This window comes from Macrobrachium rosenbergii, chromosome 41 (genome assembly GCF_040412425.1).
Source record: "Macrobrachium rosenbergii isolate ZJJX-2024 chromosome 41, ASM4041242v1, whole genome shotgun sequence".
Lineage (NCBI taxonomy): Eukaryota > Metazoa > Arthropoda > Malacostraca > Decapoda > Palaemonidae > Macrobrachium > Macrobrachium rosenbergii.
This window is the reverse complement of record NC_089781.1, coordinates 29,029,556-29,041,974: the sequence shown is the minus strand read 5'-3', so window position 1 is coordinate 29,041,974 and position 12,419 is coordinate 29,029,556.

The window sequence follows — 12,419 nt, the reverse complement described above, 5'->3', positions numbered from 1 at the left end:
CTTGCCTTTTACTTCGACACAGTGTAAGTTGTTTAATCTCTTTAATGTTCATAAAGGTACTTCGTCGATGTTAAGCGACAAAAATAGAAAGGTTTCTAAGTGTATTTCTTTGTTGAAAGTGCCTCTGTCTCCCCTAAGTGAATTTCAGCTAAGCACAGCATGAACTATAAAAATCTTACTTATAAGAAAGTATTCTTTTTCAAGCCATAACCTTTACAAGCCTCTCGTGTATGAAAGCATGTGTAAGCAATTACAGGTATACTCTTTTCATGGGGTATATCATTGTGTAAGGGAAGAGATCCACTTATACTGATAGCGATTCACTATACTCTGAGGGTTTTTGTCCTGCCTAGGTCCTCCTGCGTAAAGAGATTATAGCCTATGATACCTTCAGAGAGTAGTTTTCTGAATAGGATATTTAAGTCTTAATAACAAAGCAAAACCTGTCCTTCGAAGGAAAGTCCTAGACCGACATCAGTGTTCCTTTTGTAAGCACTTCCAACCCGCTTTGACCAGTGGCAGCTGTGCCTAGAAAGACGAGCACTCTTGTGTGGCAGATAGTAAGTATCCTTCAAGGTAATAAAGCAAACTATCTTACACTGAATACAGACATAGACAGAGGAGGAATTCTCACATCTACCTAATTATTTACCTTCGAGGCGATTTAAGAAGAATACCAGCAAATGGTAACTGTGCAGGGAGAGAAACGTGAATTCCTCAGAGCGAAAAAGCATTTCCACACCGGAGAAAGCAGGAAGGGTCAAGGTTTCTTAGAGGAGATTTTCATGCCGTGGTCCTGGGCGGTACCAGAACAAACTGTCTCCCCCTTTTCAGTACATTCAACGTGTGTGTGTATGTTTGCGGGCACGCGCGCGCGTGTGTGTGTGTGTGTACGTATGTGTGTATATCTCAGTAATTACTCTAGAATATTTTCGTGAATACCACAAGTGTTGACTCATTCATTACGTTGGCTTTTTACGATAGTATTGCAAAAAACGAAATCTCTCTCTCTCTCTCTCTCTCTCTCTCTCTCTCTCTCTCTCTCTCTTTTACACATACATACAGGAATCGCCTGAGTATAAGAGAAACGCTAGTAGGCTGACTTTAAAGAGTGAAAGTGGTTTGAAAGCTTTGCTGTCGTTGCTTTCCACCCGTTGCCAAAGACTCAACATTCTCGAAAGCCACTTCGAAGATAACCTGATATTATCAACATCACCTCTGTCTTCTTTTGAATGTTGATGACCTACATAAGGGAAATCTGGCTGACCGAAGGAAGGATTTTATTATTACTCTGCGCACGCGATTTGTACTTGTTTACATAGTCTATGACTATGTAAAGGTAACGTATCGACTATAAGCCACACCTTGGCAGTATTAGCCAGTGCGTCTATGAGCTGAAACTGCTGTCTTTTAAGTTTCTTCCAGCATTAGATATGTATATTACGAAATTCATTGATGAAAACTAGAGCACGAAAGAGTAAGACAACCTTTTCCTAAGATAACTGATTGTTGGTAGTTTTTTTTTTTCGTAAGACATTAAGAGAAAGCCTCCAAGTAAAATGTAGACTAATATTAAGTATCCAGTTTGTTCACCAGTGAAAACTTCCTTCCATTTAATCAAGATAAGTCAGTTGCGCCATGTCTGGTATCTGCATTTCAGGTAAAACAGTTATTTAGTGATTATTGCTGAAGCATCCCTCTACTGAATCCCGACAGACTTCTTTCTGGTTGAAAAAGACACCATTATACTCTTGCGATGGTAGATAACTCCCATAATTTTCTCCTGACAAGATATATTCGTAAAACAAAAGTGCTCCCAAAGGGTATCTATTTTCAGCGGGAAGGTCATGGTTAAGGTCAGGAAGTCGCTAACCAATGTATCATCTACAGTAAATGGATTGGAATGAAATATAGAATTTAGGCCAAAGGACAAGCGCTATCCATGAGGTCATTCAGCGCTGAAACGGAAACTTGGAGTAGACAGGTTTGAAAGGTGCAACAGGAGGAAAACCTAGCAGTTGCACTATGAAACAAATGTTGAGAGGTTGGATAGCAAGATGGAAGAAAGAGTATATGACTGGGAGTACAGTAAATGGAATGAAAGAGATTGCAGCTGGGGACGAGGGAACGCTGTAATGAACCTTAAGTAATGCCTATAGTGCACAGCGTGAGGTGCACTGACAGCGCTATCCTCCTACGGGGTTTATCATCTAAATTCTAAAGACTTCATTACTGGGGTAAACTTGCGAAATATGAAGTCATTTTTACTGTAGCTCTCCCAAAATATGTACTTTGAACATACGATTAATTGGTTTGTAATTAACCCCTTGACCACAAAGTAAAAACTGGACAAATTTGATAAATAAAGTAAACGAGAAAGAGAGAAACATATATAAAAAAGGAATTTGGGTAAGAAGAAGAGAGGGTAAACGGATTGAAGTCTGTGATCTGGATAAACTAAGATCGTTGACTCCAAGGTCTAGACCTTGGTTGACTCCTGCCTTTTACCGGGCTTGTAAATTATCGTCACATATTTTGCCGCTCTTTCATATATCTAGTAACTTACAAATCTGTTGTAACTTTAGCCACATTCATTAAAGAAAAACAGCGAATAGGATTTCGAGTTCGCAAATTATTATAACCATTGATCACCATTTTCTTTATATATATTATATCTTTCAAGCTACAGTGGGCGAAAGCTAGAGATGAGTGTAGACGGAAGTGTTTCGCATCGTGTTATGAATAAGGGTAAACGAATAAACAAAAATTAATAACAACCGCTAACGGGATAATTGAAATAACTAGGACTAAGGAGCACTGTTCTGTAAAATCAGTACAGCCTATCGTAACTTTATGAATACCGACGTTACATCCCTAACATGAAGATGGATGCGATAGGCCCTTAACTCTACAGCAAAGGAAACGAGTTTAACAAAAATAACGGGCAGTCAGACAGTGCTTCACCTTTAAACTTCTTTAAACTTAAAAATACACAATCAAACGAAAACACAAACTCATTGTAGGAATACGGGTACTAAAGCAATAGTGAAAGTTCCCTTATTCTGTCAATTTATTGGGCATTAGAAGCAGGACAATTTGGATTACAAGGCAGATGCTGCTCGATCCCGAACATGATTGATTGGGTCCTGCTTTAGATGAAGCTGGCCTTGTGCCAGCGCTGGCCCCTAACCTAAGTGCGGTAAAGTGATGAAGGGAATAAGAGGCTTGGAGTCGACATCTGTGATAACCACTCAGATACGATTCAGACAGGAGAACAATATTCCAGCGGTAGTTAGAACAAAATATATGAAGCTTAACAATATTATCGTCAGCCGTGTTGCAAATCTTGGAGTAAAAATACCAGACATTTTTGAATATGCAAAAGCATCAAGTGCAGTGTTACAAATGTGTAGTGAATCATTGAAAAGCAGCATGTCAGAGAGAGATTATCAAATACAGTACAGCCCTTCCGGTGAAGACAGCACTTGCTGGTCTGTTGCAGAGCTCTACCAAGGCTAGCAGTTACTTCCATTTATAACGTGGGGTGTAAATTACTGCAACTAGAATTGCATTCTAAACATACAGGACTGTCTCATTTTCCAGACCAACAACGATGTTGCGAGCAAAAACTAAAAAAAAATTCAGGTTCACGAACATTACCTTGTGATATGATACGTCTAGACCAGTGGTTCTCAATCTTTTTTGAGTGATGGCACCCTAACTAATGTAATTATTACCGCCGTGGCACCCTTCTTCACCATCCCACCATATCGCATGAATTAACTTCTTATTTAATGAATAAGATTATTTTCCATACTACATATATATATATATATATATATATATATATATATATATATATATATATATATATATATATATACACATATATGTGTGTGTGAACGTATTAGAGTAGACACACTGATAATAATTATATGAAGACTTCTGCAAACCTTTTTTTTTTTTGCAAATGTACACTGAGATGATCTAGCCAAGACAAAACTCATGATAATCTTGCGGCACTCTTAGGCACTGTCTGTGGCACCCCAAGGTGCCACGGCACCCAGTTTGAGAACCACTGGTCTAGACTGAAAACCCCATCAATAACAATTCTCTGCTGCCAGTCACTTGCAAAGTTTAAGCCTAAGATCTTCATGGTCAATTTAGTCAAAACATCTAAAATCATATCTACTGATAAGTTTGTGTGTGATATATTTAGTTGGATTTAAATGGGTATTGCAGGTACCTAATTCTTTTCTATTTATATACTTCAAGAAGGCATCACGATCCCAGATAATTTTAATTTTATAATGACTTCATGGTGATTTTTAAGCTAAATTATATACCACTGTAACATTGTAGACTGACTTGCGATAATTACAGTCTGCTTATAACTATATATTATATATAAGAAGGAAAAATAAAAAAGAAAAGAATCCTAGTTTGGGAAACTGCTCATGTAGCTATAGATTTCCGGCACATATAGCAAACTTTCCCAATGCTAACTTAACAGAAGTAGACATCTCGCAAGGAAGGATAAAAGGTAAGGTTTTCTAATCATCGAATGCTTTGAAAGCAACAATGTCATCTTAAACTAGTTCCTCATTCCCTCGAGCGCAGCGCTGATCAGGTTACACTCTGGTTCCGTAAGCATTGACCCTTCCCTGTCTCCTGGTAAGACATCAAATATAATTTCAACGGATTAGGTGAGGAAAAGGGTTCTTGTGAAATGTTTATCAGAGTCATGTTATACTGCATATGTTTATATATATATATATATATATATATATATATATATATATATATATATATATATATATGTGTGTGTGTGTGTGTGTGTGTGTGTGTGTGTGTATATATACTTACTCTCTTTGGAGTGGGTGATGTCAGAATGGTACAGCCATCCGATTTCTCAGCAAGTTGTTAAGGATGGTCTTCCTAACCCTACGCCCCACGCTCTATTTCTTGACCTCAGGAGACAATTGTACCCATTTACTGCTAGAGCAGTGGTTCTCGAGCAGATTTCATTCCAGGGGCCGCATCGGCGGCCACGAGATGTTGCTGGTGGCCGCACTAAGTACAATCAATATAAAATGTGACAGTAAGGTCTCATCCTCCATAAATGGCTTAATTATAGGTACCTACAAGAAATATTACAAGTCATCTAAAAAATAAAAACAGAATGCAGACAATAAATTTGATATTCATCTTTTAGGTATGATCTAAAAAGAAATTCTAGTGCAGGCAATCAGTTTATTATTCATTATTCAAGTAACAGTCTTGATATTCATTTTTCAGATAACAGTTTTGAAAAAGGGAATTCTTGTACTGTTCTCTTTTCCGGAGCAAACCTCAAAGCTGCTTCAAGATTCATATCAGTCAGCTTGTTGCGATATTTATTCTTAATGAAGTGCAGTACGCTAAATGACCTCTCACAATAAACTGTTGTTGCAAATATTGACAACAAAAGAATGGCAATAGTGGCAATCTCTTTAAATGGATCCAAATTATGTAACTTACACCAGAGTTTCTCAATCGTTGTGGTCTTTTCATCAAAAAATCTTTTAAGCTTTTCATCATTGCGTAACTCTAACATTGAAAATTTTACATTCTGCCAGTTAACTGATGAAACACCAGGAAAAGACGATAATCTCATTTGCATTAATTTGAAATCATTAGCCTTCATTTCTCGAAAAGGAAATGAAACAAACGACACAGCTTTAAAAACCCTAATTCTTCAAATCTTTCATGAAGCTCAGTAATCAAAGTATCGAGTGATTCCATTATTTTAGTTTGTATGTTAGTTTCAACTGCATCGTCTGAAATTTCTCTCAAATAACTATCTTCATTTGAATTCTTTTTTCCATTCGATGACTCAATTTCCCTTGGTGGCCGCATTAAATTTGCCCGGTGGCCACATGCGCACTTAGAACCACTGTTAAAGAGTCTACCCAGGACCCTCCACCCAGAGTGACAGAAGGCCGGGAGCGCTCCTCGGACCCAATATCTAAAGAGTGACAAGGTCCACGATCCGCACAGGCAGGCCAGACCGACTTCCCTCCCACATAATATATTCAGTTAATACGGCATTCATTGTCAATGATCATAATTTTTGTGTAGCTTGTCTGAATAAGTAAAGAGAGTCGCTGGGGGAATCTCAGAGTGAAGATAAACAAAAGAGTGATATACAAAATGATTCAAATTTATTCAAAATACAATTCTGTTATCTGTTGTAAATACTTCAGTTACTGATACTACCAACAATCCTACTACTATTATTATGATGATGCAGATAGTGGAAGCCCGTCGACGCCCATCTTTCCCTGTCCAGTGACGGATAGCAATATTTTCTCTAATAATAAAATCCGAGTGGATCTTTCTTCTTTGTCCGCCTCGGGTGGGGGCGGGCTAGGTAGGGGATTGAGAAGGTAGGAAAACATGACACATCCACCCTCAGCCTGCAAACCTATTTGTCCACCCCGGGTGGGGGCGGGGTAGGTATGGGATAGGGAGGGTAGGGGAGACATGACTGACAGCGCCGGGTTCCAGCGCACCGTAGCGCGCGCCATCAAGCTCTTTACATAATAATCAGTTACAGCAAATACTAGATTATTTCAAGTTCCTCATTATCACTTCATCAGTGCACTTGCTGCTGCTACCAGTGTCGTTATGATGCCAATAAGAACAAGTTTGGATACTTTTAAAACAGAATTGCGCAGAGTAACAGCAACAGTTTCGGGAATGCGAGAGCTAAGTATATATGAGAGTCACGAATGTCTCTGTGGCTGGTTCCCATTCATGTATTTGTATACACAATCATGCAGATAAATATACGAATAAAGAAATGTATATTATAAATAGATATATAGTAAACAACTACATAAATCAGTAGTTCGATGAATCAGTAATTCTACAATGAGTGAATGAATAGATAAACAAGTAAATAAATAAACAGAATATGTTTAATAAATGATGCTTGCATACACACACACACACACACACACACACATATATACTGTAACTCAATATATAGATCGCAAATGGACAAATAATCATAAACAGGTAAGTATATAGAGAACCACACTCGAATTTTTTTCTTCTTACAGAAGAGAAAAGTAGGAAACTGATGCAAGAAGCTGAACTTTCAAGTTAACGGAAATGATCAACCTCCCTAAAATGAGAGAGAGAGAGAGAGAGAGAGAGAGAGAGAGAGAGAGAGAGAGAGAGAGAGAGAGATTTAAGTCCCAACTAAGATATTAGATCACTAAACACCGACCAAGACAAATTGATTTATAGTTAGTGTGAGTTTCAGATGAAGCAGCAAAAAAGTCTGTTTAAGAATACTTAAATTCAAATCTCTTGAATCGTGTTGTCTTTTATCATCGAAGTTCAGCGGCGAATTTGCATTAATAATCATCTCCTCATAGTTCAGACAATAAACCAGTAGTAACCGCGGCATTAGAATTAAGTAAGAACTTGCAATTTTCCTTCAGAACTAATGAACATCAGAAGAGTTTTCTTTCTTTGATATCGTTTCATCGTCAGTTATTTTCCTCTCTTTTGCCGATTGTTAGAGTGTGATGACTCTCTGCCGAAAGCTGCTTCCCTTTTACAGTAGCTATTGTTGGTGATTCAGCTGTCGAGCAAATTAGCAGCGTTAGGCGAGTAGTTAGGGAATGTGAAGGACTTGGCCCTTGGGCCGAGTTACCAGAAGGCAGTGGGTAAACCATCTGATATTGTCCAGTGGGGCAATTATATTGAGCGAGTTATTTTGTTCGGATGGCGTGAAGCGAGGGAGTAACGGGTTGGTCGTATTTACCATATGCCACACAAGTGGCAGCAGACAATTAAAATCATAAGGACTAACGCACGCGTATGTATGTGTATGTATATATATATATATATATATATATATATATATATATACATATAATATATATATATATATATATATATATATATATATATATATATATATATATATATATACAGTATTTATCAAACTGTTATGATACCGTATGATTCAAGAGGAGAACTGCTGTTATATAACTTGGCTTCGACCGACGTTGCTCAGGGCACATTGTAATAAGAGAAACTTACTCCTCAATGCCAGGACAGGGGCGTCATTTAGGTGGGGCTGGGGACGGGTAACTGCCCCCAAGACTCAAGATGCCCACCCCAAAAGCCTCAACTTGCCCCCCTCATCCCACCAAGCCCCAAGAAGTAACAGCAGCTGGTTTTCCATTATTCCTACCGAAATTCAAATGTGTCATCACATTAAGTTACATCTTTCTGTCTATCTGTCTACTCTATGTGCTTCAAAAAGCACATAAAATAGCTCATCAAAAATCTGAAATGACGCCCCTGTGCCAGGAATGACTGAACATGTACCTTGAGCTCTTATATCTCAGCATGTGAACAGAAGGGTCTACGGAGCACTTGAAACTAGGTTGTCATACACTATATATTGTAATCAGCTTCAATTTCTGAACCAGTTCGTTAACTTTAGAAAATTTCATACGAGATTCTTTTACTCATATCTTTTACTCACGGGTCTTCAGGATTTTTTTTTTTATTTTCTTTTGAGGCACTCTTACATTTATTTACATTCAGTATTCTCTTCCAAATTATTTCGTTCTTTCGTCTTAATTTTCCTTGTTTAGCTCCCTTTGCCTTTCTATTTCCTTTATTAAGTAATTTGTCGTCTTACAGTTCTGGAACTAGACTCATATTTTGCTCTATATAATCATATATCATCGAGGCTTTAAAACGTTTAAAAAAACATGTACATGTTTAGGCCAAGAAGTATTATATTCTGAAATTCGCCTTTTCCGTCATACATCTTTGAACTGAATGTTACCTCTCTTTAAATTCATGAGTCTCTTTTCCTAGCTCTAGTGTCTTTCAAGTTTGTTGTTAATCTATTTTAACATTTTAATTTATGTTAATATAGTTCATGAAATGTTACACAATATCGTGAATTAATTTAATATAAATATATCATTATCCTACTCTAGTACAGCAAATGTATATACATTTTTTCTGCGTAAAGATGATAATCTACGGGTAATAAACCTCCACATTTAGACTTGCCGTTGCCAAGCGCTGGGCCAGCCGCTCTCATCACTGGTCCTAATATAGTACATGCTGAATTCAAGGTGCCTTGTCTTGGCTTCAGGACGGTTCGTAGTGTTCTTACTGTTGGAGCTTGCAGCTTTAGTTCTCTATTACATGAGTAATTTTTTACGGTATGCAGCTTGGGTAAACTGAACTAAATATAAGACATTATTCTTTTCATTACTGACATTTTCTTTGCGTGGCAATTCCTCTCTGACGCCTTTCAATCAAAAGTTTATAATTTCTTTCAGTATTCATTATGGTTTATTTATTTATTTATTATTATTATTTTTATTTTTTTTTTTTTGCATTACGCAAATCTGCAGTCATAATTTTTCCTCATCTAATTTCCTTCACTGGTTCGCGAATTCCAACAACTTCAGAATTGTGACGTAAGTTGTCAAACTAATATTCAACAGCCGATTTTTCTGTAAAATGGTTAGTCTTGCTTGGCAAGACTTGCATCATCTCTCTCAGTCTAACTGTCCTTCTCCCACGCCTAGCTCTTCATACTGGCGCTCTTATGTGCTCTGTGCTGTGATGAATAGCGAACTGCGTCCATCAGATCAAATCGCTAGTCATGGAGGCAGCATAAGGCATGACTTTATTACAAAACACGAGTGTTTATATAACCACTTTTACCATTCTACTGTATGTTGCTTGCTCTTCATAGTTTTGTGTTTCATATAAGCATGCGTACATACATATAAACTGGTTAGATGGATATCTGAAGTAAGAGACCATCTATATATAAGGAAAATCAAATGTTGATAAGATGAATGTTGACCCCATTCCTTTTCTTAAGAGGAACAATATTCGATGAACTGAGATACTCCGTCATTCCTCAAGCAGAGGGTGATAAAGCAAGTCTGAGGTGGAGAGAGAGAGAGAGAGAGAGAGAGAGAGAGAGAGAGAGAGAGAGAGAGAGAGAGAGAGAGATAACTTTTTGGTTTTATATATTTTCATTTCAGAAACATCCCGAAGGAGTGTGGGACGTCGCTCTTTTCCAGTGATCCATAAGGATATCGATCTCTGCTAAATTTAATTTCCAAGTTTCTTGTTAGGCATTCATATTACGAGCTGCATTCATTACAGTTATCCATGGATGTTTTGCAATCAGCATTGCTTGAAAACAAATCGTCATTCAATCCAGTTCATATTTGCTAGTAGCCTACCGCGTATGACTGAAAATACTTGAATTTATTTTACCTGTATCTTGTTGATTATTCTTTTGAAAAAACGAATGTCATAGAGTTGCCGTTTGTGGTATTTTTAGTCACATGACGGAAATATGAGAGTGAAATTTCGTTACCGCCAAGTGAAACCAACAATACAATAGTCTTCCATGAAATAAGATTCTTACTAAAGAAAATGATAACTTGTCTATTCATCCGATGGCGGCATGATCAAAATCTATTTATAAGACTTAAATATCATAACTCAAAAATATGATTAAAGTTAGCAAAGGATTTAACTGAGCTACTGATAAAAATTGCTATGCACTTCCCACGGCAAAATATGGCCACTGTCTGCTCAGCCAGCTGTCAGACAACAAAAACCTTCATGAAAATAACATTTCTTTTTGATAAGCCAATCGAAAGTGTTCCGATGATCGAAGATGTAATTGTGTATTCAATAAGAACTATATGTATTCAATAAAAATTGTTTAATAAAAACATACAATTACAGGAAAGCATAACGAATTGCTAAATAATTGTTCTTGTGAGCAGGGTCACGGACTTCTTCTTTTAAGGAGCTCTGTCCCATTGGTAGGCTATGGGGTAAGCACGATGCCTTCTTTTGAAGGAATTTGATTTGGCTTTGGGCTAGACTTTGTAGTCTCTGAAAGATGGAATTGCCTCATTGAAAGATTACAAAACCGATAAAGACGAGAGACGAATGTATCTGTAGGTTATCAGTGCTAAGAGATAAAGAATATAAGTGAGTGCACGTGAGCCTACGTAGCAACAGGACTGAATGATACAAACCTGAATCTGCAGTGACGAAAATCACCCATGTCTGTAGTTCTGATCCGCCTGTCGTTGTCCCTACTATTTAGATTGGCGAAAATCAACACCCAAACGAAGCGTCGAAAAAAATGCAGGACAGACAACAAATGATAACACACACACACACACACATACACACACACACACACACACACACACACACACACACACATATATATATATATATATATATATATATATATATATATATATATATATATATATATATATGATACAAAATTGGAGATTAACGCACTTTGTATAACTCCTGGAAAATTGGTATAGCTTATATATATATATATATATATATATATATATATATATATATATATATATATATATATATATATATATATATATATATATATATACAGTACATACTGTATATTTATGTATATATAATATATATAGCCTATATACATGGCTTTGAGATCTCATTTTCTAAGAGCACTTGGACTAGTTAGCCCTGAGTATTTGGACGAAGAGTTTAGTAATATCACCAGAATTGGCATAAAAAAAGCCACTTTTCAATCAGGGAAATAGAATAATGTTTATTCCTATCTAAACAAACATACAGAACAAACACCAAAAAGGAATATGATATGAGTAATACTTTGTTTCTCCATTTCCACCTTTCATTCAGTGATATTGTTTATCCTTTAAGAATACTGAACTTTAAAGAAGTCTTTTCTTACTCCAACACAGTAGGAAAGATATTCATTTGCAACAGCCCCAAACAAGAAGATGTGGTTTACAAAATACCTTGTGAATGTGGCAAATTCTACCTGGGACAAACCGGAAAAAATATTAATAAGCGAATTTACCAGCTTTTATATTGTGTAAGAACAAATTCTCCAAACAGCACTGTTAATTTACGTGTGCAAAATTGTGGCTGTACTATTCTTTGGAACAAAACAGAAATATTATTCAAAGAAAATATATGATGACAAGAAATTTGTTAGAAACGGATCGCATAAGTTTTATCAAACAAAAAACTTTAATATTAGTCAGGGCATATAAAATTAGACCCCTTATTCCTTCACATTGTTTCACGACAGTACAAATTCAGAGAAAAGTTTTAAATGACCCATCACCAAATCGTTGAATAGTTCTCTTTTAACTTTTCTGAATTGTTAATACTTGACCATTTGATTATGATCTAAATAACCTAATTTTAACTTTGACAACCGTTCTTTTATTTTTTTCCGGCGAAAAACAATGCTTGTGCTTTTTATGTGTGCTTATTCTGTTCATAGTTGTAATAAAGGGCTTGAAGAGGCTTCGTGGAAGACG